Raw genomic sequence first — 17,075 nt, 5'->3', positions numbered from 1 at the left:
TTTGTAGGATCATGTGTGTACTTGCTTTTACTGTAGTCATCAGTCCCTTGTTCCTTTTAGTTGCTGAGCTCTACTTCATAGTATGAGGATTTGCAAGATGTTTATCAGTGGGCATTGTTCACAATTTATGGTAATTATGACAAAAGTTATGTTTGCACAACCTTTTTTCATTTCTTTGGAATGTATGTACACTAGTGGGGTAGATACACGTCAGGACGTAAGGCAAGTAAGTATGTGTTTTTCTTGGAGAGAAGCTCTACAGTTACTTACGAGATGGGTTTGTTTGAACATTTGTGAGTCCTTAAAACTCTCAATATTGCTTGTTTTTAAATTCAGCTACATAGCCAAGTCTATTAAATTTTTATGGTGTTTCCCTTGTGACGACTAATGGTGAACGTCCTCTCACCCTATATTTGCTGTCTTTATGTTTTGTGTGATAAAACATCTATCTTTTGCTTTTTAAGAAATTGTATTGCTTATTTGACTGGGTTGTTTATGTATTTTAGATACATATCCCTCATTAGATGTGTTTTGCTAGTATTTTCTTTCAGTTATGTCTTACAAAGAGCAGAAGTGTTAAAGTTTGAAGTGTTTATTATCTTTTATAATTTATAAGTATCATATCTGTTAAGTTTGTGGTCAATAGAATGTTATGAAAATCTTGTACTATATTTTCTTTCAGAACTCTTAGAGATTTAGCCTTTTATTAAGAACTAAAATTTATTTCCACTTAGTTTCTGTGAATGGGGCTAAGTCAGGGGCCAACTTAAATTTTTTGGTTCTTGTTTATTGGTATTCAATAGATTCCTTACCTTTCATAGGAAAGATGATGCCCTTTTTCCATTGAATTACCTCGACTCCTTGTTGAAATCAGTTGAAAGACACTGGGTGTGTGTATGTGTTGTGATTTCTTCTGTGTTTTATTTTGACTAATGACATCTGTCATGATTGTAGTAGCTTTATGGTAAACCTGAAATCAAATTACTTTCTGTTTTTCAATTTGGTATCCCTTTCTCCACTTTACATTGTAGATGGATTTTTTTTGTCATGCCTGGTCCCACAGCCATTCAGTCTCAAATAAACACACAGAGGCTTATGTTAATTATTGTTCAGGCTACCTTTTGTTACTAGCTACCTCTTACAACTTAAATTGACCCATAATTTTTACCTATGTTTAGCCACGTAGCTTGGCACCTTTTCTCAGTAAGGCATTCTCTCTTGCTTCCTTTGCCTCTGGATGACTACTGTGAGTCTGCCTTATCTCTTCTCAGAATTCTCCTAGTCTGGTTACCCCACCTATACTTTCTGCCTGGCTATTGACTAATCAGTATTGCACCAATATGAGTGACAAATCTTTACAGTGTACAAGAGCATTAATCCATAATAATACATGTTGGCTTTTTTGGTGCCATTACATTTTCATAGGTTTTAAAATTAGCTATTTGATTTGTACACAAAGCCTGCTGGTGTCTTCATTAACACTGCATTGAGGCTTTAAATCTGTTTGGAGCCAATTGACACCTCAATTCTGAGTCTTTTGATTCTATGAATATGATAATATTCACTTATTTTTTTTAGGTCCCCTTACTACCTTTCAGCATTGCTTACATATACCACACACTTATTTTGTTAGATTAGTCTTTTATTATTTGGTATTTTTTCTATACTATTTTACATGAAACTTAAAAAATTTCAGTTTGTAATTTTTTTCTGGCCACCATACAGAAATACAATTTGGTTTTGTGTATCAGTTATTTTAAACTGACCTATTCTGGTGACAGTTTTTTCCTTGGTAGTTCTTTGAAGTCTTCTTTGTAATCACTTTTATTTGTGAACACCAAAATAATAACAGTAATTTTTACCTTCTGTACATCTTTTGTTTCATTTTCTTGCCTGATTGTAATTGATTAGGCCCTTAAGAATGGGAGAGTTAAGGATAGATACCAAAATGTTGTTCTTGATCTTAGACGAAACATTCAGATTTTACCCTGGTATCTGATGTTAGCTTCCAATTGTTTTGTTTTATGGGAAAGTTCCATTTGATTCCTAGTCCATTAATAATTTTTTTTTACCATAAGTGGATGACAGATTTTGTCGTGTTTTTTTTTTGTAATTATTAAGGTGATCACTCTTGTCTGTTGATAACAATATATTGACTGATTTCTACCCTAGTATTAACTTAGTTTAAACCTGTGGAAAAGCCTTCACATAAGCATGGTTCTTTTCCTTTGTTAGAGTGCTGGATTCTAGTTAATAATAGATATTTTGTTAGGGACCTTTGTTTCTGTTGTCACAAAGAAAATTTATTTTCTTTCTTGACCTGTCTAAATACTATATATTTTAAAGGTTTTGTTTTATTTTGTCAAATAATCCAACAGAATAGTCATGTTGATCATGGTCACGCTCTCCCTGTCATTGTCATTGTCTACCGCTATTGAATAGTAACAGATTGTTTGAATTCCTTTTTAGGTTTACTTGTAGAAAATTGACATTTTGAAGCTGTATAAGAATTATTTGGTTGAAAGATATTATTGAATTTTTTTAACCAGGAGCATAAATGATTTACTATTAATAATTCGAAATGATAGAGCAGGCCCAGCTTTGTGATTTAGATAATAGGTAATAGTTTATGGTTTCTAATTATGATCTAAAATTCTGCTTCTATCATACTGTAAAATGCAAGCTTTTCATCGCCAGATATGGCCCCCTCTTTACTCTGGGCCAGAATAGTATACATACGTGCACATGCTTCTGTGAGCACATGGGTGTGTGGGTCCCATGGAGGCCAGAAGAGGCCATTGGTTCCCCTGGAACTGGAATAACAGGTGGTTTTGAGTTACACTGTGAGTGCTGGGTCTGAGCTTGGAGCCTCTGGAAGAACAAGTCTTAACTGCTGACACATCTCTCTAGTCCTAAAACACTAACATTTTAAGCTATGATTTTGAAGTATTATGCCATCTTTATCAGACATGACAAGCACGTTGGGGCCATTGATGAGGCACTAATCAAGGCAAATTTTTTCTATTCCTTCATGTTGCATAATATTATATACAAGTCAGGGTTGAAATTAATGATTCTTCAGCTGAAATAGAAGTAGTTGACTTTCCCCCTCCTTTACTTTGTCCTTGAATTTTTAAAATGAGCATTTTTGGGGTTCATGTTAATATGTTTTTGATTCTTTATCATCTTTTGAAGGCAGTGGGTTTTGAATGTGTCTTAAGCTGTACAGTTTTAATCAACTTTTCATTTTATCTGTTACAATTTTTAAAGATTTTACTTTTGTATTCCAGTCATTACTTAGTGGAAATTGCCTTTTTTTTTTTTTTGGTTTCTGGGATATAGAATAGGAAATAATATTCTTGCTTAAATGTCTAAGTGATCATATTCCCCGTGGGAGATTGAGTGCTTTTGTAGACAGTTACTTTTGTTCAAGTATAATTGTAGAATTTTGTTTGTAGATACCATACCAGAAATGTTAGAGATTGGTTTCATTACTTATAGTCTAAACTTTTCAATTTTTTTTTCTTCTGTCTCCTTGGGGGAAAAGGGTATATTTGCCAAACTAATTGAAGTTTGGAGACAGTGGAAATAGATAGGAATGCAGAAAACATGGAATTTGTCTAGTGATCATATCACTGATACTATAACAATAGTTATTTGGCATTGTGTGCCAGATACCTTTGTTATAAACTCTCATTTTTAATGATGTATTTTTTTTTTTAAATGGGGTCTTGTTGTATAGACTTGATTTGAAGTCCTGGGCTCAAGGAATCACCCTGTTTCAACCATAACTACCACATCTAGCAAGTTCTCTTTTTAAACCATGACAAGTAGATGTTGTTATCTAAATTTTCACAGAGGCAGGAATAAAAATCAAAACAAAAGGAAAACTTGTAAATGACATGCGGAAGGTCACAGGGAAAGAGAGTGTCCCGTAGACGTGGCTGCAGGCTGATGGGCTCTTACTGAAGAGACTGAGCTTCTTGAATCCTGCTCTTCTGCCCCAGGATCCAGGTCACAAATGTACACTGCTGCTCTTGGCATCTACGGAGATTCTGGGGTTTTGAACTTAGATTCCCATACTTGTTGGTACTTTACCCGCTGAGCCGCTTCCCTAGCCTTCTCTGCGGTGCCTTTCACCAGATATACACCAGTGCTAGTTTGAGGCCATTTTCTTTCCTTTTTTAAAAAATGACTTTTACTTTTATTATTATTATTTTTTTATTTTATGTGCATTAGTATTTTACCTGCATGTATGTCTGTGTGAGAGTATCAGATCTCCTGGAGAAGGATTTATAGGCAATTGTGAAATGCCATGTGGGTGCTGGGAATTGAACCTATGCATATTTAAGGAGGTCCACAAGAACCCAGAAAAAAACGATAAAAGTATTTATTTGTTTGTTTGTTTGTTTGTTTATCCTCTGTGGTTACTGGAAGCTGCAAACTGAACTCTGACTACCATGTTTTCTGTCTGCACTTATAGTACTTCAAACCACACCCTAATGGGCCAGCACACAAATGGCTATTGGCTGAATGAATTCCCACAACAAACCTAGGTCCTCCGGAAGAACAACCAGTGTTCCTAAGCACTGGGTTGTCTCTCCAGCTCCCTGAGGTCATTTACTTGAATGATCTCTCGTGTCTTTTGTTGGACTTTGTTTCGTCCCTAGTATCAAAAAGGGGGGAAAGGTGAGTGTGGTTTTCTTCCTTTTCTTCAGCATATGAGTTGAACCATCTATCATTTAGTTTTCAAAAATGAATTTATTCTTTATTTACCTTTTTTCTACTTTTTTTTACATTTTCAAGCCAAGAATGTTTTCTTTTCAACAGAAAAACATTTAATCTCTACAGATCATGATCATATCTGAGCATCTCCCCTTGCCTCCCAAAAAGCTGTTGCCATTTTTGTCTCCTTTCCCCCCTTCTTTTAGCCTTGCCTGCTGCCTGTTAGAACAGAGGCGACAGACAGTATTGATATACTGTTGGGAATAGACTCTACTGTTTTTTATTTGTTATAATAAATGCTTGGAAACAATGCTGTTTTCCTACAGCTCTGATAATGTGGTAGGAATTATTATGCTTCATAAATTAAGCTTCAGAAGCACGTGTGTTAGTAAAGTGGCACTGTGATGAGCCTGGAGTATAGGAAGAAATTCTTAAGAATTAGATGTCTGTGAGATAGGAGTCATTTACTATAACTTTATTTGTTCAAGTCCAGACAAAGTTAAGTCTATTCATGTGGTGTCTTTCCTGCCTCTTCACGAATTAATTACTAGGGTTTGTGAATCACTTCTCAGTGACGGTCACTTTAAGACCTTCTTAAGATTGCTTTCTAGAGTAAAATAGCTTATTTCCTATTACATCTTCTTGGTGATCATGATTAGAATAATTATTCTACCTGATACTTTGTTGACAAGAGATTTTTAGTTTGGGCTCTGTCTCCCCGTTTATGGATTCCATTTAGATCACCTTCATGTATGTATGTAATTTAGAAATCTTCTACTCTATTAGGTTTCCATATGATCCCACAAATGGCCTTATTATTAGCTGTTCCTCCCCAATCCCCCTTCTGCCATAAAGCCTAGAATGCTCTTTTTCTTTTTACAGTTCTCTCTCTCTCTCTCTCCCATCCTTCCTCCCTTCCTCCCTCCCCCTCTATAAATATAAATATATATGCACTCATATATTTATATATAAATATTATTATATATTCAAATATATATATATATACTTGCACTTATTTCTGAACCAATTGAGCTTATAGATATTTATGAATAATTTTTTTCATTGTTCCATTATGGCTTTTCAGGTCCTTACATAAAGAAGGGTTTTTTTTTTTTTTAAATGAGACAGTATAGGGGAATAGTTAATATTGACTCAGTAGTAAAACTTCAAGAGTTTAGTTTTTAATTCAGCCATGTATAAACTATGAGTTTCTTAAGTTGGAAAGAGGGGCTAATGTTAGCACTAGCTCAGAGGGTTGTTCAGGGACTTAAATAGTTATACTTGACAAATAAATATCGACTGCTTTCACTTTAGGTTGTTTTCTTTAATTCTGAAGTGAAGGAATGTTATTTCAAGGCCATGGGAAGTTCATTCTTTTTAATATTTAGCTACTGGCTATACTAATTTTTTTTTTTAGTGTTTCTATAGTTTTCTACTTTAAAGATGTTCAAACCATAGGATTGCCAATTTATAGTAAACTTTATTGAGTGTGATTTATGTTGGCTATTTAAAAAGGAATATGTTGATTTGGCGATAATTCTACCAGAGATTGTTTATTAAATGCTCCTGGACGCTGGATGGTGCTTACATAGAAGAAGGTATGCCAGTGCACATACGGTCCTACATACATGTCGATGTAAAGCTCACTGGCATCACAGTGTATTTTTTAACTGCCGTGAGATTATAATCATAATGAACTCTTTCATTAATATTTGTGAGTCTATAAAATAGGCAAGAGATCATTTTAAATCAAACCTGTGATTTTACTGGTACTTTATTCCCATGCTGTTTATTTAGGTTTTTGTATGTAGTTGAACTCACCTGTTGTTTTAATATACAGACTTTACATGGTACTACATTTGTAACTTGGTTCCTGCAACACCTTTCTAGGTCTGCTATTGCCGTAGTGCACGGTCAGTACTTGTTCACAGTATTCAGGGTGGCTTCTTTTAGAGGCCCTCATCAGTACAGCCTGGCTGGAACAAAGAAGGTATGATCTCTCATGCTGCGGAGGGTTTGTCCCCATATTCTTTCTTCATGGGTTCTGACGCCCCTGAGGTTTTGTTTTGTTTTTTTTTTTTTTTGCTAACTTTACAGTTGAAGAAAGTATGACTGTGTTTTAGTAAATCACATCTGCCCTGTCTTAGTTTCTCTAATTTTATTAGTCTTAGTTGAAAGATGACTAAGTTGTAAAGTCATTTATTTGGTAGACTGGTCTCTTTTGCAGTTCCTCACATACCTAAACACACATTAACCATCTCTCGATATAGGAAAGTTGTGAACAAACAAAGTAAATGTAGAACAAATTTTGACTGTAGCTTGGGTCTGTGTTCTTAGGGAGGGGTGTGGTCTTCTGAACCTGTAGTCTCTGTTTATCTCAGGTACATTGGAGCATTTTAATTATAGTGTATGTCTCTCTAGTCTTCCTTTCTATAAAGATTTCCCTAGTCACCTTCATTTTTATCCTGTCTCCTTCCCTGTCTATTTAAAAGATGTTTAACCTCCTAAGATTCATGTTTGATGTCAGAACAACTGATTTATAAAAATGCAGTTGCTCCTCTAGCTATTTGTATAAATTTATATGTATTAATTACAGTTTTATGCAATTATTTGTTTAAAATATACTAGTAACTATTTTTTCAGTTGGAGGTTATTGGGGGAATTTGGTAGCAGGTATATGTATTTGAAACTTTTTATTATGATAATTTCCATATTTGTCAAGGTTCTAGGTCTGATTGCCAATAGTTTTGTGACCAAGTGTGCCCCTCAAGGATTTTTGTCTAAAAGGGTATTTAGCTTTATCAATACTAACCTTAACATTTTTTCTGTCTTGGGGCTGGAGAGATGGCACAGCAGTTAAGAATGCTTCCTGCTTTCCTAGAGGACCTGATTTCAGTTCACAGCACCCATGTCAGGCTGATCACAACTGCTGGTGTCTCTAGCGCCCAGGGATCTGGTGAGCTTTTCTTGCCTTTGTGGTTCCCACTCACGCACGCACACATGCACGTACGCATGCACATAGCAGATTCATACACACATAAAATAAATAAGATTATTAAACAAAATAACATTAAGCTGCCTTAAAGTTTCTCTTAATTGTCTTGTGATTCTGTTTAGATTTGACCAAACTCATTAACTCTCCTCCCAGACTGTCAGCTTAGAAACTGTTTTTCTCCCTCATTTTAATTTTTTGTTCTTAATACCTCTTATTGCCATGAAGAGACTATTATTTTATAAGAAACCATAGTTAACATATAACTGCATCTTTGTATGGCATAATTAAATATTTCAATACATGTATCTAATATATATACATGTTAGACATGTAGTAAACCACGGTAGTTATATTTTGTCACCTGAATGTTTCTCTGGCCCTAATTTGTTTTCTGACCCTTAAATTAGTTATTCTCCATTTGTTTCATGCTTTTCCTGATCATCTGTTAGCTTCAACCTTTTTCCTGTCTTCTGTCTTCTCTGTGTGCATATAATTCTTCAGCAATTAGACATTTAGTTACATTGTATTTTTGCCTTTCCACACTATCTACTTGGCAAGATTCAAACTAGATTTAATTTGGGTTCAACTTCCCTATTTATCCCTGGGTACCACAGCAACCTTGGCTGTGCCCCTCACGGTTGTATTTTAAACCATGGTGATAGCATCAAATTTCCATTGTTTTTTTTAGCTTCCTGGACCATCATTCCTTGTTAATCTTATTCTTATGATTGCTAGGAGGAAATGTATATCATTTAAAACGAAACTAGATTCTTGCTGGTAAATAAACAGACATGAAGTGCAAATTTATGTCCATGAGTATTCAAGATCTTTGATAATGTGTGCTTCATTAAAAAAATCTATTATCAAATGTTAAACTTAAATAAAGCTTTTGGTTTGGTAAAATATTAGGATGGGGAAAGTGCTGTAATAGGAATGTATTTGTTTTCTGTAGTACACTATTACAAATACTGACATATTGAAGTATGAACTTATTATTTTACTTTTCCTAAGTCAGAAGTCTTAAATCCACTCAGCTAAAAGCAAAGAATAAGCAGCACTGAGCTTCTTTCTGTGGGGAAGGGGTGAGCCATTGTCGTGTCCTTTTCAGCCATCAGAGGTTTCACAGGCATGCCCAGAGGCTCATGTTCCAGATGATGCTAAATTCTGTTAACATCACAGAGCTCTAAGCTTTATTTTAGTCATTGCTGTATAGTTTTTTTTTTTTTTTTTTTTTTTTTTTGGTTTTTCAAGACAGGGTTTCTCTGTGGCTTTGGAGCCTGTCCTGGAACTAGCTCTTGTAGATCAGGCTGGTCTCGAACTCACAGAGATTCACCTGCATCTGGCTCCTGAGTACTGGAATTAAAGGCATGCGCCACCACTGCCCGGCCTGTATAGTTCTTTTTTAATGAGCAGAGTCATTCACTAAAATGTTGAAAAAATTATTAGGAGTAGAAAATTGAATAAACAAAATAATTAATTCACTAAACATGTGTTATACTTCTAGCTATGTAACAAACCCTAATTTTTATATGTGCTGCCTGCTGCAGTATGTGTTTAATTAAACAAATGGTACAAATACAAGGTATGAATGAAAAGTTTTCAAACGTTTTCCATTTCATTTTATTATGGCATATGATATAATCTCATAGAACTTGGTTAATCTTTTGCATTCTCTTTTTATAATAAGGGAATGGGCTGAGCAGCTTTCAAAGAGTTAGCCATGAATCTCTGTTCAACTTCATTGAGTACTAAAAGGAGGGATGCTTTTCAGGAAGACTGTTTTAAATCTATTGTGAAAATAATTCTGTTCTGTATACACCTTTCTCTTTATTTTGAGAACAAGGAATAGTCTGGAGGTAGCTTCTCTCTCTCTCTCTCTCTCTCTCTCTCTCTCTCTCTCTCTCTCTCTCTCTGGTCTGAGACAGTTTATTTTGCTGGATAGTAACTGTTAGAACTGGAATATTTTTTGGTTCTCTGATTCTAATCTTTCTAAATACTTGTTAATGTCAACTTTAAAAATGTTTTGGCCTCAAAATACCTTGTAGTAAATTTCTTGCTTGGTGAGTCTATCTCTGTATTGTTGTTTTGCTCTCAGTGATTTGTTTCTGATGAGAGCTCCTTGGAAAAACCATGGCCCATGAATTGTAGGATTGTAGAGAAAGGGCTTAGAAGACTTGTCTTTGTAAAGCATTTCAGCAGCTCTAGTGGGACTGTTCCTGCTTCAAGTTAGGGACCTTTGACTTCTGCTTTTTGGGGTAGATATAAGATGGAGGAAACAGTGTTGCAGAAGTAATAAAACACTGATAGCATGGAGATCTATACATGCAGATTCCCTGCAATATATATTTGGTAAAAGCATAATGTAGAAGCCATGATAAATATACTATGAATAAGAAATAAAGTTAATACTTCATTAAGTAAATGTAGATGACATTTTCAACAATAATATATTAAAAATCAAAGTTTGAGTTTGTACTTTTTATTAAAAGTGATCATTATTGATACCTATTCACTGGAACTTCTGAGTTGCCTTTCTGGCAGTTGGAATAGAACAATAGTCCTTTTTTTTTTCTTATAAAGAAAACATTTAATTAGGGTGGCTTGCTTACAGTTTCAGAGGTTCAGCCCATTATCATCAGAATGGGAAGCATGGTGGCACGTAGGCAACTGTGATGCTGGCAGCTGAGAATCCTACATCTTGTAGGCAACAGGAAGTGGACTGATACTGAGCTGTATCCAGAGCATAGGAAACCTCAAAGCCCACTCCCACAGTGACACATTTCCTCCAACGAGGCCATGCGTCTCCAACAAAGCTGCACCTCCAAATCATGCTACTCCGTATGAGATTGTAGGGACCAATTACATTTAAACTACCACAGTACATCATCTCTGCCACCCCTTTCTCTAAACCCTCTGATAGACCCTCTTGATCTCTTTCAAATCCATGGCCTCTTTTTTCATTAATTAGCCTTTCATACATACATATATGTACATACATACATACAAGCATGCATGCATAATACATACATACATTGCTAAACACACAAGTGCAGCTTGCTTACTCTGTATAATATTACTTGTCTGTATGTTTTCAGGGCTGACCATTGCTAGGGTTTTAAAGTGAGGTCTCCAACACTCAACAAGCACTCTTACTCACTGAGCTAGTGCTGAAGCCCCTTGGGGATGTTGTTTTTTGTTTTTTTTTTCTTTTTTTTGCATACAAATGGATGGAAATAGAAAACACTATCCTGAGTGAGGTAAGCCAGACCCAAAAAGAGGAACATGGGATGTACTCACTCATATTTGGTTTCTAGCCATAAATAAAGGACATTGAGCCTATAATTCGTGATCCTAGAGAAGCTAAATAAGAAGGTAAATCCAATGACAAACATATAGGCATCCTCCTAAATATTAACCTTCATCAGGCGATGAAAGGAGACAGAGACAGAGACCCACATTGGAGCACCAGACAGAAATCTCAAGGTCCAAATCAGGAGCAGAAGGAGAGAGAGCACGAGCAAAGAACTCAGGACCGCGAGGGGTGCACCCACACACTGAGACAATGGGGATGTTCTATTGGGAACCCATTAAGGCCAGCTGGCCTGGGTCTGAAAAAGCATGGGATAAAACCGGACTTGCTGAACATAGCGGACAATGAGGACTACTGAGAACTCAAGAACAATGGCAATGGGTTTTTGATCCTACTGCACATACTGGCTTTGTGGGAGCCTAGGCAGTTTGGATGCTCACCTTACTAGATGGAGGTGGGTGGTCCTTGGACTTCCCACAGGTCAGGGAACCCTGATTGCTCTTCGAGCTGATGAGGGAGGGGGACTTGATCAGGGGAGGGGGAGGGAAATGGGAGGCGGTGGCGGGGAGGAGGCAGAAATCTTTAATAAATAAATAAATAAAAAAAAACAATAGTCCTTTTGGATCGAACTTGCTGTTCTTGATCTTCTTAAATTGTTAAAAAATGAAGGTCTACACATATTAAGCTGAAAATTATTAGCAAGCCCTAGCTGTCAGTGCTTTTGACGGAGTCCCAGTAGTATACATGGGTAACGGTTCATTTACTCAGTCTGAGCAATTTATTGACTCTCTAACTATTGAGAGCAGTAATGTTGCAGCCTACCAGGTCTGAGTCAGAGGTAACCTTTCCAAACTCTAATGATTTGCCATAATCACCTTATAGAAGACATTATAAAGCTCTACTGGAGAACAAATACCTTGTCCTTATTTTAAACATTAGATATATTCTTCCGAAGTTAAAAAAAAGAACATTTTGTGCAGTAAAAAACATTTCACTGTTGACTTTTATTACAAGTGCTGTAACAATAGGAAAAGTTTTCACCTAGTACCTACTACAGTCAATCTTAATTTGTTCACTTCAGGGGGTTTTAATGGTGTGAAATGTGTGGGCATCTTAATTCTCCAATAATCTTTTAAAGAAATTATTTTAATGGGAGTCTTTCTTGATCTCCCTAGAAAAATGCTCAAATATGTCAAAATGAAAGTTACTTATTAGTGACCTCTTACTTTTTAACTAATTTCAAATAAACTAAAATAGTTTGATTGGTTGATGTATTATCCAGAGTAATTTTCTAGATACACATCAAACATGGATTAAGAAAAAATTCTCCTCTTTTTAATACATTGTTTGTCTCTTTACATCTTTAACTAAAATAATGAGGAGTTAAATTTGGTGTCACAGAATTGTACGCTTGGATCCTAGAGACAACAGTGGAAACAGTCATAGTTACCGGATAATTTAAGATTTCAAAAACTGCTAAGGCCTTAGGGACAAAAGGCCATGAGTGTTTTTTTTTTTTTGTTTTTAATAAAAGGTATAGCCATAAATTCTGACAGTGAGATCTGTCAAGCTAGCTTTGATCTTTGGTCTAGAGTTTGTGAAATAGTTGTGATCATCATGGGGTGAGAAAAAGGAGTGGGCACTAGGACCCAGTGTATGCTACTTTAAATCTCCATCATTTCACTTTCTGAATAGGGTTGCCAGATTAGGAATTTACAGAAGTTATGTGAAATGTTCTCCATGTTCTGCTTTTAACAGATACTTTCAGTGCATTTTTGGTGGTAGAATGAAAAAAACACAGGAATTCTAGAAGCAGTGTTTGTTTTCTTCTAAACCTGTATTTAAAAAAAAAAATCTGCTGAAAAGGAATTCATACACCTTTATTAGATCTTGATCAGTTTTTCTTTTTTGAACAGTCTGCCCATTGTAGCCCAAGCTGGCCTTGAACTCAAGGTCCTAATGCCTCAACATCAGGAGTGCTGGGATTACATATGTATATCACCATGCCTGAAAAGTTGCTAAACTGTTAACTTCATTTTAAATATAATTGTTATCATTTGAAATTTTGATACATATATTTTGGTCATATTCACTCCCCACTCTCCCTCCAACTCCTTCCAGATCCACTCCTACCTCTTTACTGACTTATTTTCCTCTCCTTAAAAAAAAATAAACACATCAATAGCTGGGCATGGTAGCACATGCCTTTAATCCCAGGAGGTAGAGGCAGGTGGAGCTATGTGAGTTTGAGGCCAGCCTGGTCTACAGAGTGAATTCTAGGACAGCCAGGGCTGTTATAAAGAGAAACCCTGTCTCAAAAAAGCAATAAATAACATCCATCCATCCATCCATGTCTCTTTATATGTATACACACATACAAATGCATACACACACACACCAAGTCCAATTTGTGCTGTCCGTATACTCCTGGGTGTGGGCCATTCATTTGAGCATGGTTGATCTATCAAGGGTCACACCCTTAAAGAAAACTGACTCTGTTTCTCTAGAAAGCTATCAATTCTCCATAGCTGTTTAGTAGAGGTGGAGGCTTCTGAGCTCTGTCTCCATGCTAGATTGTTGATTGACATGATCTTGTTCAGGCAACATAAGTACTGTCACTTTTTGAGTGTGGTAATTTTGTGATGGCCACGAGACACTATTTTACTTCAGTCCTCCCTAGCCCTTGACTCTTAATTCCTCCTTTCTCCCTTCCACTGTATTTCCTAAGCTTTGGGGAAGGGGGTTATATAGATGCCACTTTTGTGGTTGAACATTTCCCTCCTATTGAGTGGACCTTGAGTCCAATTAGCTAGGTGTTTGTTACCACTAGGATAGGGGTGCCACTTTGTATCTTTAGGGCTGTCTTTCTATACTGGTCATTGTTGTAGTTTATTGATATCACAGTTGGATAGGACTATTGATTGCTTTATTCCCTTGGCAGCTTACATAGTACATTTTGGTATTATAAAAGCAGACTGAAGAAAGGAGACTTTCTGGTTTGTGAATCTATTATTTTTTTTCTACTGTCTAAAAGATGCTTCTAAAATAATTGAGTTATCAGGTAAGATAGCCGCAATCTTCCATATCCTGTGTCCGAAGTGTGCAGTTTTTTTCAGACTTGCCTTTCAGCAGCTGAAGATAAGTGCCCATTGCTGAACAAATAAAAGTTATTTTCATATATGTAGAATGATATGTATTTCTGCCTTCATGTTACATAATAAATATTTTGTTTTCTTGGAGAATATTTGCTGATATGGTTCACAGTGAGGTTTCCTTTTCCTTCCTTTTTTAGAGAACTGACATTGTTTAAAGTGTTCCTGCAGTACTGTCAGAAGTACTGGTTTTTTTCCTCCTTGTAGATAGAATAATTCCCATCGGTAGAATATCTTTGATTCATGCCTCAAAGTCATTCTAGTCACTAAACAACTGGTACATATGAATCTCTTTTTCTTCAGCTTGTTGATTGTTTTTCTTCTTTTTTTTTTTAGCTTTGTTTTGTTTTAAAAGTCGACATATAATAGTTGTAGTCCTATTTATTTTTGAACAGAATTCTTTGTAATGCATGCCTGTATCCAGAGCACAAGTGTAGTGGCCTTATGTTTCACTGTGACTTGCAGAGTACTCGATGAGTTCATAGATATAAAGGAAGATCTGTATTTCTTTCTTTCTCATTTCGAGGCATCCAGATTAGGATGGGCACTGTCGAAGTGGTACTGGGAGGTTGATGCTATCTGAGGAAAAGTGCTACTGCTTTCTTAATTTCCTAGGCTTCTTAAACTCTCATTTGGGCTTTCTTCTGTTTACTCTCCCTAGTGTCAGGAGAATTCATAGTGCATAAGCGTTTTTTCAAACTCTAAAAAGATACTTCTAAAAAATCAAGTTATCACGTAAGAAATCTATGGTCATAGAGATGTCGGGAATGACTTAACATCTGAAAGTTATTATGTATTAAGGATGTACTATATCACCAAGTACCATGTTCTTTCATGTTGACTGTTTTAAGCATCTTTTTTTTTTTTTTTTTTTTTTTTTTTTGGTTTTTTGAGACAGGGTTTCTCTGTAGCTTTGGAGCCTGTCCTGGAACTCCCTTGGTAGACCAGGCTGGCCTCGAACTCACAGAGATCCGCCTGTCTCTGCCTCCCAAGTGCTGGGATTACAGGCGTGCGCCACCACTGCCCGACTTAAGCATCTTTTAAATGGGCTAGGAAACTGTGTTTTAAAACTTTTTTATACTTGTGCTATGCTGTACGATAACCAAAGTCATTTGCTAAAGGAGAAGAAAATTTTGTAACTAAACCAGGGTATTATGTGTATTTTTTGTTGAGGTGTTGAAGAGAAAAAAAATTTGAATTTGCTCAAAATGTAGGGGTAAAAGCAATTACTGTTTCAAGTAAACATTCTATACCTAGGAATACAAGAAACAGTTCAGGTTTGATATTTGACAAAATAAATATTATTCAAAGAGAAAATGTTATGCTTTCATAAGTTTTAAGTTATTTGTAGAAAATATAAGTTAAAAAGGTTAACCACCTTGTGTTGGCTAGTCTTTATCAACTTGATAGAAGCTAGAGCCATCTGGGAAGATGGGACCTCAGTTGAAAGAGTGCTTCAATTAGAATGGCTGTAGGCAAACCTGTGGGAGCATTTTTTTTTTTTTTGTAAGTTATTGTGGAAGGGACCAGCAATTGTGGGCAGTGCTACACTTGGACAGGTAGTCTGCTGTATATAAGAAAGCAGGCTAAGCAAGCCCTGGAGAGCAAGCCAGCAAAGCAGCATTTCCTTCATGGTCTCTATTTCAGTTCCTGCCTTGAGTTTGTGCTAGTCCCCTTGATTATGGATGGTGATGTGGAAGTGTAGCCCAATGAATCCTTTCTTCTCCAAGTGACTTTTGGTCAGAGTGTTTTTATCACAGCAATAGAACATATCCCAAGCATGGAACTTTCATTTTATTGGCTGTCTGCAAAGAAAAAAAATTCAAAATTCTTGGGCAAATAGATCATGTTTTGTTTCAAAAGCAGAACATTAAAAATCCTTTCATAAATTTTAGAATGTAAGCCTTTATATTTTATTATATTCATACAACCTAGGTTCATGTTCTCTGTAGATAACTGTCTTAGATCAGTAGCAAAACAAAATTAGCTCTCATTAAATAAAAAGGTTCCTCCCACGTTAAGTGTGGTGTGTCACACCTGTAGACTCAGTGCTCAGGAATTATACACAGTTGTTAGGCACCATTTGGGTGCTGGGACTAAAACCCAGGTCATCTGCTAGAGTAGCAAGTGCTCTCAACCACTGAACCAATTTCCTCGTCCTCCCTTCGGTATGAATTAGTCATAGAATATTCAGTTGCAGTAAGATTAGGCAGCTCCCCTCATATTAAGGTGGACAAGGCAACTCAAGGAATCGGGTCCCAAGAGCTGGAGATAGCTGCTGCTCCCACTGTTAGGAGTCCCACAGGATGACTAACCTACAGAACTGTACCATATATGCAGAGGGCCTAGGTCAGTCCCATGTAGGCTCCCTGGTTGTCGGTCCAGTCTCTGCAAACCCCTATGAACCCAGGTTAGTTGATTCTCTGGGTTTTCTTGTGGTCTCCTTATCCCTCTGGCTCCTACAATCCCTCCTCTCCTCTCCAGGTGGATCCCTGGATCCACCTAATGTTTGAGTGTGGGTCTCTACATCTACTCCCCCATCAGTTGCTGGATAGTGCCTCTGACAGTTGGGCTAGGCATCAACCTAGAGTATAACCCCCCCCCCCCTTCTCTCTCTCTCTTTCCCCCTCTCTGTTGTGTTTGTTTCTGTTTTGGTTCTCCCTCTGGGCTATTCAGCTTCTGGGTCCTGGTGTTCCAGGCAGTGTCAGTGGTGGGCTGCCTCTTTTGGCATGGGTCTCACAGGTTGGAGTAGTCATTGGCCACTCCCACAATTTCTGTGCCATCTTTACCTTGTCACATCTTGTAGGCAGGACAAATTGTAGGTCAAAGTTGTGTGGCTTGGTGTCCCAGTTCCTCGACTGGAAGTCTTGCCTGGTTACAGGAGATGGCCAGT

General features: G+C 36.7%; 1 protein-coding gene across 2 annotated transcripts in view; it reads left to right on the top strand.

The window, feature by feature from the left end:
• Ddx10 (DEAD-box helicase 10) overlaps nt 1-17,075 on the top strand; it is a 154,694-nt gene that overhangs the window by 40,913 nt on the left and 96,706 nt on the right. The window lies entirely within an intron of this gene.

This window comes from Microtus oregoni, unplaced genomic scaffold (genome assembly GCF_018167655.1).
Source record: "Microtus oregoni isolate MIOR12 unplaced genomic scaffold, Mior012 000055F_ref0000237, whole genome shotgun sequence".
Lineage (NCBI taxonomy): Eukaryota > Metazoa > Chordata > Mammalia > Rodentia > Cricetidae > Microtus > Microtus oregoni.
This window is presented reverse-complemented; position numbering and strand designations above follow the sequence as displayed.